The sequence below is a fragment of the Notolabrus celidotus genome, chromosome 20, assembly GCF_009762535.1.
Source record: "Notolabrus celidotus isolate fNotCel1 chromosome 20, fNotCel1.pri, whole genome shotgun sequence".
NCBI lineage: Eukaryota > Metazoa > Chordata > Actinopteri > Labriformes > Labridae > Notolabrus > Notolabrus celidotus.
Genome location: NC_048291.1, coordinates 11580739 through 11596937, shown reverse-complemented (window position 1 = coordinate 11596937; position 16199 = coordinate 11580739).

Sequence of the window (16199 nt, the reverse complement as noted above, 5' to 3'; positions counted from 1 at the left end):
TAAGAAGGAGAGTATGTAAGTGTGTTTTAATGAGACATTTGGCAAATTGTGCCATAAGTACATTTCACACAGCTATTTGCATGGTTAACCATTCGGCCTCCTGTGGCACTGAGTGCGGGTGCGTGTGTGTGTGTGTGTGCGCGCGCGCGTGCGTGCGCGCGTGCGTGCGTGCGTGCGTGCGTGCGAGATCTGGTCTGATGCTGTGACTTAATTAAGGTCCCAGTGAATAACTCACAGGGTGGCTGAAAACGAAGTGCTGCATCACTTTTAAAGATCCACACTCACTGATTCTGTCTTTTAAGGACAGAAAGCATCCTGATAAATATTATTATTATTTTTTTTTTTTTCTTTATTTGGAATGGACAGGTAGATACAGCAGTATAGCAACATTAATAGAAGTAAAAACAAAAGTCCATCCAGTTTTGTTTGTTTTGAGTCCAAATAAAACACAACATCAGCCATCCTGGAATAAGAGTCCAAAGAAAGTAAGGTCATAGACCATGGATCAGATTTTGTTCATCCATTATGGTGTCCACACTTCTCTGATAACTTAAATTTCCCAGCAATTGTGAAAAAAGAAACAATAGTAGTGTCTTCTCATCCTGCTCAGATGAAAGCAGTCTTACAGCAGACGAGCCCACATGCTGTATTTAACAATCAGCTGTGCTTTACAACAGCAGGGCAAATTAAAGGAGCACAGATATCTTGATCCGCTGGATGAACACGGAAAGACATTAACATGAGACAAATAGAAGATTTAAATGGGGTCTACAAATCAAAAGTCAAGACTGAATTATTTTCACATCAGGCACAAAATAGACCCACGTTTCTCTATGGCTCTTTGATACTTTCTGTTTTCTAAACATACTCCGTACTACCTACTCAAACTTTATGTCTGCGTATTTTCTACCAACTTCTTGTTTGGTATCAGTGTTTAAAGTAAGCACTCTTCAGTACTGCCACTACCAAATTGAACAGCCCTTGGCGACTTATTACCAGTGCTGCCAGTACCCTTTCCTGTCCTCTCCATATTAGTTTCTCTAAGATTCAGAATTGCATCTAAAATACATTACCCATGTGTTACAACTGTGGTCGTAATTTTTGTATTTCTTTGCTTAATGAGAGTATGTCTGTGTTGGATGCTGTTTGCTGCTGTCTCTCTTACAGATGCGCTCATCATTCGGTGCGTGATTCCGTGGGACTTCAGCTCGGCGGCTGATAGGCTGGGTCGGAGGTCTTGCCCCTATATCTGCTGAGCAATGTCGTCACCGCAAGAGACGGAATTCCCAGCTCCCTCTGCTTCCAACCAAGCGGCAACCTCCGATCTCAAAATATGAAGCCCATGCGGAAGTGTTATAAATTGCAATTCATCGAGAATTCACTTGAGGCTGGCTGCAGAAAGAAACACCGGAAACCACATACACACCAATTCCAAAAAGACAATCTTTGCAGCATTAATAAACATGTTTACAGCCTGGTTCAAATACAGCTTGTAGGTTGTACGGGGGGGGGATTTTTTCTAATGCTACGGTTCAGAAGATAATAAGATTACGAGTTTTTGCCCAAATAAGGACATGACTGACTTGACTCCCTGATGGGAATACATAACTGTTGGCTAGGAGGTTCAAACTCTGCGTCTTTGCGTCACACTCTGCCTGGTTGAGTTCCGCATTTCCAATATGGCTGCCGCCGTCGATTGGCTTCAAAACAGCGCTCAGGAACAGATGTGTGACGTCACGGATAGTACGTCCATTATTTATACACTCTATGGGTGAAATGCCAGTATATTAACTTCTGTTTCTCCTGTTTTCATTAGGTGGGGAGGTTAGTAAATGTATTTTGGTTTCTTTGATTCCTCTGGTCAGTTGCTTTACATCAATTAGAAATGTTTGTTACTTTGGCCTTGGTTCACCCTAAAGGTAGTTTTTGTTTCCTCTGAAGTTGTTATAGCTCAATATAATTCACACAAATAAATCAGTTAAATTGTTATACTTGCAATCCTAGTTTTTGTGGCTGCTTGGGACTTGGGTCTTGTTCACGTTATGTCTCGGCTACCCCTAGACCGGGCATAACACCATGGTGCACTATGTGACGTTCACACTCTTTTTCTGGCATTACATGACTCTCACTTGTCTGTTATCACCAGAGAGTAACAGCAAACCCACAAGTCTCTGGGGTGTTGGATCATCAAGGACTATAAGAGTAAAAAGAAGATGACATTATCTTTGGCCTGGCTCCAAAAGGTCACAAAAACTGGATAGAAGCATGGTGATGCAGAGAAACAGATGCTCTTTGTTTGTGTCACACACTGAAGTAGTTCTTTAAATAAATGTATGTTATAAAAATCAGAATAGAAGCTAGCTAACATTGTTTAAGGCTCCTGTGAGGAATGTTAGGTTTGGCGTCCCCTATGGCCAAAGTAATCTTAGCTTAATTTTGTCCTGTTCATGTGTACACACAAATATAAAATATCTAAATTTGTTCTCACTGGGAGACTGCGTCGTGGAACACAAGAAAAAAATGCTGTATCACCAGGGACTCATTTGATCTGACACCTACCCCCCACACAGTGGTTTCAGGTATTAAAAATAACTGTGATGATGTAGTCACTCCGGTTACTGATGCTCTTGTTTGCTTGTTTAGGTCTTAAAGAGACATCAGCATTAATTCCAGTCTGTTTCACAACCAGCTGAAAACTCCTCACTGGAGTTTTAAAATGGAGTAAAACAGAATCGTCAGGGACTATTTGCAGCAGCGGATTGATATACGTACATGGCTGGGGTTTAGAGGAACAACATTTACCTACTACTCAGAGAAAAGTTAAGAAAAACTGAGAATAAAAGGAAAAAAAGTAACTTATTCAAGAAGCAAGACAAGTACAACTCATAACAGAACTTATTTAATGCCAAAGAAAGGTCAGTCTACTCTCTCTCTTTAACAGTGTCACAATATTACCTAACATAACTGACATTAAGGAAATATAATGGCACCAATTTAAATTACTCTCCCTCCACAGAAGGAATAAAAACCATACCAAGTCTTTGAGTAACACACACAATCTGATCACCACTGAAAATGGGCTGCCTTCTCTCTCTCGCTCTAAACACTATGGGCTTGATTAGAAGTGGACACGGGTGAGTTTAGTCACCTGCTGCAATGAAGGAATCAGCACCTGGAGCACATGGAAGACAAAGAGAGACAAAGAAAACAGCATGAAGGTAGGCAGCTTTAATAGTTTTTGTACAGTAATGTATGATGATTTTTTTTTAAAGGAACACATGCTTAAGATGTTTGGTCTTTTCATTTGAATTGATGACAATTGAAAAATGGAATATTAGCAGCATTTATCTGACATTTCCTCCAAGGAGACTCAGCTGAGACCTATATGTAAGATGTTAAGAAAGCCAGGATAACCGTCTTCACCAAACCACCTTACATGATACCATACTTAATTGAAATATGTAATAGCTCAAAGCTTCACACATATGCACCCTGATAACTTCACATACACTTTGACACACCACGTTCCTCTGCCACCCTCCCTCCTTTCAAGTTTCTTTGGCTAAGAGTGTTGCTTATGCTGCCTTTCATATTGAAAGGGCATCATGATATTGTTAAAATACCATTTTCAGCCCTTTCATCAGCAAAGGTCAGTGCATACACTTGAAGGCCATCCTTTGGACTCTTTAGAACTAAGAGGCTCTCACTCAGCGGCGCTCCACTGTCAGAAGGCCTTGTGAACCCATCTTTGTATGGGGGGCTATTTTAGATGGGGTCATCTTTTTGAAGGGAGAACTGGGGATAGGTAGACTGTGGACTGCTATTCAAAAATGTAGGGGCCAAGTCTTTTGGAGGATGGATTCAGATTTTTAACAATTTAAAGATTGATTCCTGTGATGCAGAGGAGTTCATGTGTTGTTTTCTTATTCCATCAGTCTAATATAGGATGGTATTTAACTGGTTCTGTGCTCACTTTTGTCCAATCCCAAAAAATTACACTAATGCTTTAATTTAATGACAAATTATGCATTTCTGCAGACTTAACTGTTGGACCTACCCAGAGATCACTGTTAACTTGGCGACATGAGTGTACAGCTTCACATTAAATGTAAAAAAAAAAAAGCTCTAATATTAAAACAGTATTCAATAAAGTGGAAAAAATATTGAAGAGAGTAAGTGTAAATGTTGAGGATGTTCCAAAGCAACTTATTTTGTAACTGTTTAAACATACATTTAAATTCTAAGTCATTCTAAGTCAGCCTCCTGAGCTAGTGATGCATCGCTCCAGATGAGTGGTTATGTGTCAGTTTCACCAGACACAGCATGCATACAACTTTAACTCCATTATCTTGATCAAAATACATCTAAACCCTGTTGTGCTTCAAGATACTGTATGTCATCTGTGCTTCTTTTCATCCTTGTACCAGAGCATTATCCCAGTATGGTATTAGCCAGTAAAAGGAGCTATCCCTAGCTAAAGAGCTTAGTGGCATTTTCCAATTCAAACTCAAAAAACATCCCGGGCTCTTCCTACTTAGCCTGCCCTCTAAGGGTGTGTCTCTTCCCTCTCTTAAATCTTTTCTATTTGGATAAATAACTGCTCTTGGCAAGAAAATGTGTTTTGTTAAATAGATCCAAGATACACCTCCCACTGTTACTTTGTGGTAAAAGGAGATATTTAATGTACTTCCTCACGAGAGGATCAGCGCTGTTCTAAAAGGTGATGAACAGTCATTCCTGAAAGTCTGGAAACTACTCATGGACTTTCTTCCTTTTGAGACTTTTAATTTGTTGGGAAAGGATTTTCTTACCTAACCTGGAAATCTTCTGGTCTCAACACTAACAATGGACATTCTCATTTCCAGTAAGGCTAAACCAGGGCCTGTATAGTGACAGATCAATGAACTATGCAGTTTATATGATTTAACCTCAGGGTGTTGTAGCTTAATTTCATTTTTTTTTCACATTTTTTTTTTTTAACTGTTGTGTGTTTTTGCCGTTGTCTTACTGTCTGGATGCCTGTCGTCTTATAGTGTTGTAATATTTGTTTTTTGTCCCTTTAACTGTTTGGTACTGCCTATTATTGTCACTGTTCTTATTGTCTGAAAATTTGAATTAAACTGTTATATACAAAAATCCTAAGAAAATATCACATTTAAACAGTTAGTAATTCTGGTACCGACTAAAGAGCACCGTACTGTTAGACATCCAGAAAACCTGAGACTTTAGAGGCCTTTGTAGGTCTGAGACCAAGAACTGTTTCCAACCTGAGTAATTCAGTCTTTATGTGATGAGAAGTTTGTGAAAACACCATGTGCACTGACAACTCCAAAAAAATCCAGATAACTGTCCTTCATTTGAGATTTTTGTAGTAAATGCACAAAGCAATTCAATCAAAGCAAGCTGTGAGCTGACATCAGAAAATACCTCTGAAGATACTCGTCTGATAGAACGAGCTCTGGCAGCTACCTGCTCCGCTGACCGGTCACCACTTTAAGAAATCAGCTTCTGTCTGTAATGAATTGGCACAACTTTGTGCCAACCTGCCACCTCGCGCCCCTCATGCCCACATCCCTGCCTGCTATTGTTTCCCCTGATGCTATCCAACGTCTGCTATCTGTCCCGCCCACATGAGGCCAGATCAAAGACTCTGGCTGTGAACAGCGGCACACAGGAACCTAAACAGGAAGTAGAACCAAGATCACACAGATGTGCTTTGAATAGTGAAGGTAAGGCTTTGACGCCCATATGCAGTCATTAATGTGCTGCTTACTTCCCAAAATGGACTGTTGTGGTACAAAACACTCGACTTGACAGTAGCAATCCTTCCCAAAGCAACTAGCAGCAGATTTAAACACAATACAGGTTGACCTAGTGTCTAAAACATGCAACCAAAGCACAGCTAAGCATAGAGGCCATGGGAAAAAACACACTGTCTGTCTCTGCGAACCTCAACCCCATTTAAATACACTCCAATCATTCCACCATGGACGGATATGAGAGAATGAGACCCCCAATTTTGGGTCCTGAACCCCTTCATTTGGAGCCTGGATCAGCCATACAAGCTGTTCCACACAGGCATCAACCCAGACAGCCGTGGGACTGTGGTCAACCAGGGGGCCTCACATGGAACCTGGCCAGGCGCCACTGTGGTAGCTGATCCCCCTACCATGTGAACAATCAGCTGACTTTCTTACTGCCTGATACTCTGCTCTTACCAATGGCAGACTCTTGTGCCTTCAGTGTCAACTCATGCCAGATTTGCTGACATGTTTAGATGACGGCTACTGGGCGAAAAAATAACCAGAACTTTTCCATTGAAACTGAAGGAAGAGAGTTGTCACTGCTAGTCTGCTCAATTCATACACAACTGAAAAGGAGAAATAAAGACTTTAGTGACGCGCCTTTGACACAAACTTGTGACAACTTCCAGAAAATGTCCCGACACAAGACATTTTCTGGAATAACCTTTGGCACATGTCCCTAACAGCTGGAGCTTTTCCTCCTCCTGACATGCTTTCACAACCCAAAATACTCTAGGTGAAGGACTGCTCTATGTTAACATTACTACAGCATGTGCAAGGATGTTTCTGCAAGACAAACAAAACGGTGGAGGATAATATACAGACAACTCATGAGCAATACAGAGTAATTTGGGCTGATTGCCTGTTCGGGTTAGAGCTCACCTCTGCCAGGTTAGGATGTACGCTCTGCCTCCCCCTACGACACCATTTGCATGGGAAAGGAGAGGAGAGGAATGTTCAAAGCAAGAAACTATACTTTTTGTTTTTGTGCCACACGTGCCTGGTAACTTCATGATTAACCTGATCATTTGAAAACCAGGGTGGAAATCTTTTAAAGAAACATACCAATGGAAAAAAAGGCTATTATATTTCCCTCCCTAAGCACACAGAAAGAATTTGTGGAGATTATGTATCTCACAAATGCTTTGGGAAATGAAGAAGACAGGGCTTTGACGTTTTAGGCCAGAAATTAAATCTGCCAGTAGTGTAGCGCGGCAGTATCGGATGCTTCGCTGCTACAAGTTTGCAGAGGATGTGAGGTCTGATAGCTGGCTGGGCCGTGTTGGGGGATTCTGTGTGTGTCCTCCCTGCAGCTGAAGGAAAAGCATCCTTTGTAAAGGAGAGCGATCACTATTGTCCTCCTTTGGTGTTTACGTTTGTCTTGAATTTCACCGAGTGCTCAGCGCCGCCCCACCGAGCCACAGGATGGGCATTGTTCGGGGCCCGTGCAGGAATGGTAGCCTGCAGTCACCTTCTTTCTCACTGTCGCCATTGTCCCACCACCACCAAACCCCCCTACACCCCTTTGTTCTTGCTCCCCACCACAGACAGCTCAGATTGTTGCCTGATGTTGCTTCCTCTCATCCCATTGTTTCCACGACTCCTCTTTGTATGACTTTGCTCCACGGTGTAGGTCGATGTTGGCTGAGTGGTTGGAGGGGATGGGAGTGTGGGGTTGTAGGGCTGAAGCAGGGGGGGGTCAGGGTACACAGAGTGCATGTGAAGTTTTATGGCTAACCACATGTGTTTTTGAATCTTTGAGCCTCCTCGTTTTTTCCCAGGGTGAGGGGTTGTAGTCTGTAGCAGGAGGATGGGGCGGAGAGAGGGAAGTTGGGGTATGAGAGAGAGCGAAAGAGGGAGAGAGAGAGAATTAAGGAACCAGGACCGGGACATGTGGTTCTAGTTTGGGGCGCTGCATGCAGAGATGGAAGGTCTGGCTTCTCTTTTCTCCAACCTGCATCTAAAATCTAAACATCCCGCTGATTATTAAACAATATGGATGCTCTCAAGGCCATTGATAAACACAGCAAGATCACAACAAATCTAACCCACACTCCTCTTTATTTGCAAATCAGTTGACTGAAAGGCGACTAAAATACAGACAGGATTCAAGGAGGCTCTCACATTACAAATCTCTCATATTTCCTTTGTAATATTCTATATCTCCAACGTCCTACATCGGGCTTTTTGTTGGTTGTAACTGTGTGGGAGTGTATTAGCATGATGCCTTCAGGCTGAATTCACTACAGAATGCAGTAAAGTTAGACTGTGAACCACGTGAGCACAAACCACAGCCCTCCTTCGGTTTGTTAGATACAAGAAACACCCACATAACTCTGAAGGCTTCAGGGTAACGAGCTGTTTTATATGCAAACACCCCCAAAACAGCAAAAGGCCACGGTGCAAGGGCAATGATTTAATGTAATACGATCTGTGCTATAATTACCCTTGATGAAAATCTTTTCTTATCATCTTAGTGATATCTTATTTGATGACCTTTAGGAATTAATGATGTCATACATTCTGTACTACAGGACGATTTAAACAGTTGTCACTTTGTAAACTTGCATTCAATCGTTGTATGACAAATGTGACCCTGTGATTAATACAGACAAGAATGTATATCGATAATACCCAAACTATTTAATAGTAATGAATGAGCTGTTTACTTTGGATACAATGGATAAGTTCTCTTGAGGAACAACCAATTATTCCCTTTCATAAATTGCAAAGTGTGTTATTCTTTCCAGAAAACCTTCTTCTGAATTAATGGGAAATTTATGGAATAGTTAAATAAAACTCTGACATAAATCAATTTCTAGTTATCAAGTTATCTTTATGAACTGTAGTGTTATTACTTTATTTTAAAACTAACATATTAATATTTTTTCAATCTCAATTACTTCTGGAAAGATGTTTTTGTCCAACATTTTAGATTATTGCAGCTCCAGACCAAAGACTGTATTAAAATGGATGGCCTGGCAGATCCCCAGAAGTGAAGACTAAACTTTTTGAGCTCCCCTGGTGACTGGCTGCAGTATAGTCATAGAGTCAGCCTGCTTCATTATAACTAATGGGATGTGGGTCAAACTAGAGATTAAAAATACATGTAAAAATGTTCTCACAGAAGTTTAATTTGAATCAGTTATTTGGTGTAAAAAAAAGGGAGGATGTTAAATCCTCCATCCTAAGGATTGACTGCTCTGTTGACAAATGTTGCACCTGCAGTGTTCTTCATTGGATGACCAGAGTACAGGAGAAACCAAGGGACAACATTAACACTATCAAAAGAGTCATTGAACTTCCTGTGACCGTGAGTGTCTGCTTCAAACTACAACAAGAATCTGTACCGACTTAAGGGATCTTTGTCTTATCGGAGAGATGATGTGTTTGGGTCAGTAAGAGGGGTAAGATGTCAGTCCACCAGTGCTTCTGTACATGTCTTGGCTCCAAAATACACCACCAACACGATATATTAGCATCCACTGTGGCAGTGTTTTGGGAAGTGGTGTTTGGAGGAGATGAAGGAATATAAACCATTTTACATCCAACCAGGAACAGTAACTATGTTAGTTAAGTCAATCAAATCAGTTAAATAATGTCACATAATGTCTGTTTGTAGGTTTAAAGGAGTCCAAGTTTTACTTTTGGTTTCAACAGGGACATGAACAGCAGCTTCAAATTCTGCATGAAAGACCTTTTTTTTGAAGATTGTTTTTTGGGCCTCAGCTGCTCTTATTTGACAGGACAGCTGAAGAGAGGAGAGAGGGCAGGGCATGAGATGAGATTGGGAGTCGAACCTGCGACTAGCGCAACAAGGACTGTAGTCTCTATGCACAGAGTGCCTGTTCCACCAAGTGAGCCAAAGCAGCTCCCCATCTCTTGTTTGTATGCTTAAACTAATATTAAAATGAATGGATGACAGTGATGGGTGTATCAGCTACATGTAAACGAGACTTTAGAATTTGCAGCATGCACATACAGTAGATAATTAATAGGTGTTGGTACTCATCGGCCATTTGTCGGGACCTGGCTGACTTTTTATTTGACCAATAAGAATCTTAACCTAAGCTCACTCTTGTACCTTCTCACAGCTCCATCCATCTGATTCGTCTGTTGGAGTTTAGTGTTCTTGGCTGTCAAACAGCCAAAAACTGAGTCACCAGTTTGAGTCTAGCTGAAGCATTTTAGAATCAGTAGTCTTGACACGAAATACAGGGGCAGAGGAAGGTGAACAGAGAGTTTCAGTTCTCCAAATTTACCAAAGAAAAACCTCTCTACCTCTTGAGCTTTGAAAAAAAAACACAAGAACAAACGTGTGTTAATCCTGTATCCAAGAAAGAGACCACATCTGAAAAAGAGCCATGCTGGGAAGCTTTAAAGATAGAGGGAGTGAAGGCCATGGTCAAAATCATTCTTGATTACCTCATGGCCTTTCACAATCATCTCTGCTGGTTATCTGGCTCTCTTTTTATGACTTTTCTACATCCTCCTGGACTTCCCCTGAGTGATGTCATCCCTCCATCCTAGGCCTTCACCTTGCTGGAAAGAGAAAAAGAAGAAAGAGAGGAAGGAGAAAGAAAAGAGCCATGGAAGGAGGTGAGCTGTGAGCCGGGGGTCCTCATTCCTGCTGGTCTGCCTGGGAAAGTGGCGGACCTGGCTTCACATCACACACAGCCTGCACCAGGCATATGTGTGTGCGCGCATGTGAGCACATTTACTTGCAAGGGAGTGTGTATAGCTGTGCGTGACTGGGAGAGCGCACAGAGGGAGGAGAAGTGTTTCAAAGAGGAGAATTAGAAAGGATAACGGGGAACGTGTGAGAGGGCAGGGAAAAATCAGGGAGAGGATAAAAAAACACTTCATGGATGTGATGAAAGTAGTCATGAGGAGTGTGAATACGAATAAAGGCATGACTACGGTGGCCGGCAAGGTCAAATGCCCTGCAAAAGTTCATAATATTTTCACAGCTGCAAATTCAAAAACACCTACAATGATCCAAATCAGATACAGCGAAATATGTCCATGGTGAAACTTATGACACTGATGATGATAATGAGACTGTAATGTGTTGATCAGACTGCCCGTGGGCAAAAATCACATCATTCAAGGATGGTAGGGAAACGTCTGCAAAGTAGCTGCATACTCTTCCTAATGGATCATAAACTGGTGAAATCCTTGAACTTCCACCTCCGAAAAAGGTGTCTCATTAAGTGCTGTAAATTCAATGATTTGTCACAAATTGCTTTAGCTTTGGGTTGTCTCTGGTAAACCTCCTGCAGTTCTCCAATGTCTGCTGAATCAACACAATGGCACTCAAAATGCGGAAAAAGTGAAACAGTGAAATAGTGATACACACACACACAAGGGTGAAAGCAACTTTTTTCCTGTCATTTCTGTTGGATAAATTGCATTAACATTGCAGAATAATCAATAATAGTGTAAGCTTTAACAGGAAGGTCAGTTTGGAATTTGAGTTGAGGTTAAATGTGTTTATATTATTTATACAGTTAACTATTAACACACAAGTTTGCTTAAGTTATTATTTTTGTATTAATGTTACAATTATTTCTACAGCATTTTGTAGTTGGGACAATAACATGTTGAATTAACTTTTGTGGTTCTCCTTACATTTACCTGGAGCTCGGTCATCATAGCCTCTGATTGGTTGGTTTTGTGACATGTGATTGAGGGACAAGGTCTCCTGTTAATAGAGTGACCCAACCACCACACATCGAACCCTCACATTACAATACTGAAAGAGTTCCTTTATCGGGCCAATATTTGATAGGGCCGATATATATCATGCATCCCTAATTTGTTGCCAATGCTTTCTCCAGCATGTTTGACATCTACAGCACTATTCTGGTGATGTTTTCTGTAGATTATTGTGGTTTTCTATTATTCTTTTATTGTTGGAGTTATAACCAGTCTCTGCTAATAGAACTGGAAGAATTCTTACAAAAATGTTCTGATCTATTGCAAAGCATACGCTTTTTTTTAAGAAGGAGCCTCAAAAGCTGCAGAAAAGAGTAAGCCAAGGGGGTTATGCATCGATTCAATTTGAGATTTAGATGTTGTACAGTAAAAGTTGGACATGCAAAAAGCATTAGTGTCAGCTGAACAAAACTTTCTAGGGGGCAAAGAGGGCAGGGGGAGGCATCAGAGGCAGGAATTATGGAGGGGAGGGAGGAGAGGGCTGTGATCCAGATGAAAAGCAAAAAATGCCAAATGTGGAAAAAGAAGCTGCAGTGCTCGCTCGTCCCTGGCTGGGCGTGGGTCAGAGCCGGAGTAAACAAATCCACAGCTTAGCAGCGTGTTTGATCTGTTCAGCTGTGAAACACTGAGTGGAGTAAACAGAAAAATTAGACTGGGTCAGCTACAGAAGAGGGTTGTGGAGGAGAGGGTGTGAGTGTGTGTGTTTGGTAGGGACATACACAGCAAAAACAGTTGGCTGTTCCAACCCAAAAGCAAACTGACAGAGATCTCCTCTTGGTCTGTGATGACCACTTTTCAGCACCTTGAGCTCAGCCTGTCACCACTTATATTAGGTTTTCATTTAACATGGCGCGTTGAGACAGAACAGGGGTCTGACTTCGACTAGTTTGTTCTACCAAGGACAAAAGCTGAACCAAGTCCTTCTAAAGATATTAGTCCTGTTTTCAATTGTCAGGATATGAGAACGATCCTCACCAGAAAATCAACAGCAGTAGTTTAAAGCTCTTAAAGGGACCTTTAAGTGAAGCAAAACAGGAAGAAGTATTCCTATATCAATGAAAGATACATACATAAACTCTAGAGTTTGTGGTTGAAAAAGGCAGCATGCTTTGCCCTAAAGTGCCTGTCAGATGACAAGAGAGTCGAAACTCTTATTCCTGGACTACTTTCCAACATTAGAATCCATGGAGCTGTATCTCAGATTTCTGAAACATGAGCTCATGGACTCCTGACACTTTCTCGATAATTTCAGGACATTCAGGACCAGATATTTTCAGGAACGTAACTCACCTCACAGCTGAAGATGATGCGCAACAATAAGCTGTGTTAAACATGATGGTAGTCTCAGTGACGTCCCCCAGGCATGGTCACCATAGTGTAAATACTGAATCAACTTAACTTTTGGTTAACCCAGTAATCAACAAAAAGGTGGGGTTGAACCATAGAGTATATAAATAATGGACGTAGTATCCGTGAAGTCACCCATCTCTTCCTGAGCGCTGTTTTGCAGCTAATTGTCAGCGGCAGCCATATTGGAAATGCGGAACTCAACCAGGGGTATTGTGACGTAAAGAGGCAGGGTTTGAGCCTCCTAGCCAACAGCTGTGTGTTCCCGTCCGGGAGTCAAGTTAGTCATGTCCTTATTTGGGCAAAAACTTGTAATCTTAATATCTTCTGAAGCGTTGCGTTAGAAAAAATTCACCTCCGTACAGTGTGTGCCGTTAGAGAAATTAGTTAGTAGAGCCAAGTCGTTTTTTGAACCACGCTGTAAAAATGTTTATTAATGCTGCAAAGATCGTCTTTTTTTAATTGGTGTGTATGTGGTTTCCTGTGTTTCTGCAGCCAGCCTCAAACGGATTCTCGATGTATTGCAGTTTACAACACTTTCGCATGGGCTTCATAGTTTGAGACCGGAGGTTGCTGCTTGGGTTGAACTGACAGTTCATTCCAGAGATGGGCGGTCACTATCAGTGGTCTTGTACCAATTTAGATCACGCAAATCAAGTGATTTTAAAGTGTCTTCTACCGAGGGCTCTGGGCTGTCCTTTCCCTAAAAACATCAGAAGCACAAATTAATACTAAAACCAAAGCTGTCTCTTTGTCTCTCTAAGCAAATCCTCATTTTATGGCAGTTCTATGAGAATGAATAGACCTTGTTCAGAAATGTTGCAGTTTTTCTTGTCTGTCTGATTTGGTCTTCAGTAAGCTGACGTCTCCTCTGTCTGTAGGCCTCTGTTTGTACTGTAAACAGGAACTCCACATCAGCAACACACTCATGTGGTCATATGGCCCAAACACAGATAAACAAGCTCTTTGATTATTTTGGTGACTTTTGTTTTACTGCTGCTGATAAATAGTCTTGGAGTGTTTTAATGACTGTTATGTGATATCAAAGAAGAACGATGAAGCAAACAGCTAGAGACTGAATCATTTAGTATAAAAAAAAACATGTCATTAATATGTTAGAAGTTCTTTGAAGATATCTGGTCATGACTTTTTGGTATCTTAAACAATTTTCCAATACTTTAAACAAGATCCAATGAAGATGTAAGCCTATGTGCAAAACCTGTTAAAGGCACAATGCACTGAACATCAAAGGCTCAGCGTTACTTTGGTGCCTGCTACCTTTGAAAACTCGTTACTCGACTGAAAAAAGAAACACGTCGGGCAGAAGAATCTTAATGACACGCCTTTGCCTGTTTTTCCAGCCTTGAAGAAGTTAAAATTCAAAGCTGGGAGCATGAAAAGGGGGGCAGAATGAAATGTCGGCACTGCAGTGTTAAAAGGGAGATGGGAGGTGAGAGATCCTAGTGTCTGACTTTGGTGTGACTTCAAAAGGCTGTGTTTAAAGCGGCAGGCCTTAATGCTGGCCTGATAGCACAACTGTCATGTCTGTGTGACCTCCCACAGCTGGCCAGCCATGAACACAGGACTTATGCTGCGTGCGCGTGTCTGTGTGTGTGAGTGTGTGTGTTACAGATTTCTTGATGTGAGCTTCTGAACTTGTTTGCTTTTGGTATATTTGTGTGTCAGCACTCTTGTGGCTCTTGCTGTGTGTCTTGATGTGATTGTCTGTGTGCCCTTTAATGTTTCTGTTTTGAAGTCGGCGTATGTGTTTGCCTGAGCCATGACTTTGTGTGTGTGTGTGCGTAGAGGTTGAAGATCTAAGCCAGGCTCTGCCCTCTCTCCCTATGCACAGGGCCCTTTTTTCCTTCTTGTTAAGATTCAAAAGCTGATGGGCTTTGAACTGCAGCTGTAGACGCTGCAGTCATTTCAGCACTTTAGCTCAACTAGCTAGACTTGCCCTTGTGCTGCCTGTCACCCTAACGCTGCTGCCATTACCAACCATCACACCAGCCACATTAACGGCGGAGCAGCGGGCGAAGGCGGCAGCATTTATTAAAGCAGGGACTTGCCTTTGATGTTGCAAAACAGACAACTGGTCTGAACACGATGTCGCTCTGTTCAACTTTTTCCCTTTGAGAGAGAAAGTTGATCTAATATTTGACATAAACAACAGGCAGAATGACAGAAGACAGTTTCATTCATTCAAAGTTGCTAAGTTTTTTTGCCTGCTCTGGCGGTCCCTGCATCACTTTGGTCCAAACTGAAACAAGGCTGAAAATATTGGATTGGTTACAATCAAACTGCATTCATACCCATTTCTAGATGAACTTCTATAACTTGAACTATTTTCTAAGTTTTGATCTACACTGCAAAAACTCAAAATCTTACCAAGTGAAATGGTCTCATTTTTAGTCAAAATGTGTTATCCCACTTGACTTAAGGTAAAATTACTTAACAAGTAACATTTGAGCAAGATAGAGGGACTTGTTTTAAAACAATGCATCTTAAAAATCTTGTTAAGTCAAACAATCTTGAAATGATCTTGTTTTGAGTTGTAATTTAGAAGAAACAAGGTTTATTTTACATTTCATAAATGTTTCAAGCTGAGATCTTATTTGTAGAAGACGGATAATCTTGATTTAAGCCTAACCCTTTACTTGCTTTAAGTAAATGCATTTTATTGGAGAATCTATCAGAAAACAGCTCCATTGATAAAAGAAAGAAAGAAAGAAACGTTGTTTTTTTAAAGGTTGGGTTACAATTTTCAGGCACTGTTTCTTCTAAATCAGATAAAAATATACATCCTCAAACTACATGCACGCAATGAAACACCTACTTTTGAGCATAGCTGGCTTATCCTAAAAAACAACATGACTGAATATTAGTATATCCAGCTCACTATGAGAAGACATTATATCTCAAAATGCTCAAATTAAACTTTTTAATCTTATACCAAGAACAAGATGGTCCTAAAACTAGAGAAGTGCTGCTATAATACAACTCTAATTAAGGTGAATATATATCAAATGAAGGAGTTGACATAAAATTTTACATTCCTGGCTTATTCTGAGACAATAAGCTTTAATATACTAGTAAAATATTGCTTAAACTAAGTTTTCCCTGCTAATTTTAAGATCAGTTTTCTAAATATTATGTCTTATTTAAGAAATCTTATCAAGCAAATTTTCACTTTTTGTATTGGCAGATTTTTTTTTTCTTGTTTTTGGAGGGGCATTTTTTCTAGTGTAGCACCATCATCACCTCAAACTGTTCAGGTTATGAGTTAATATCTATGAAACCATTAGCACTGGTAGTCCTAGCTGAGTTTTC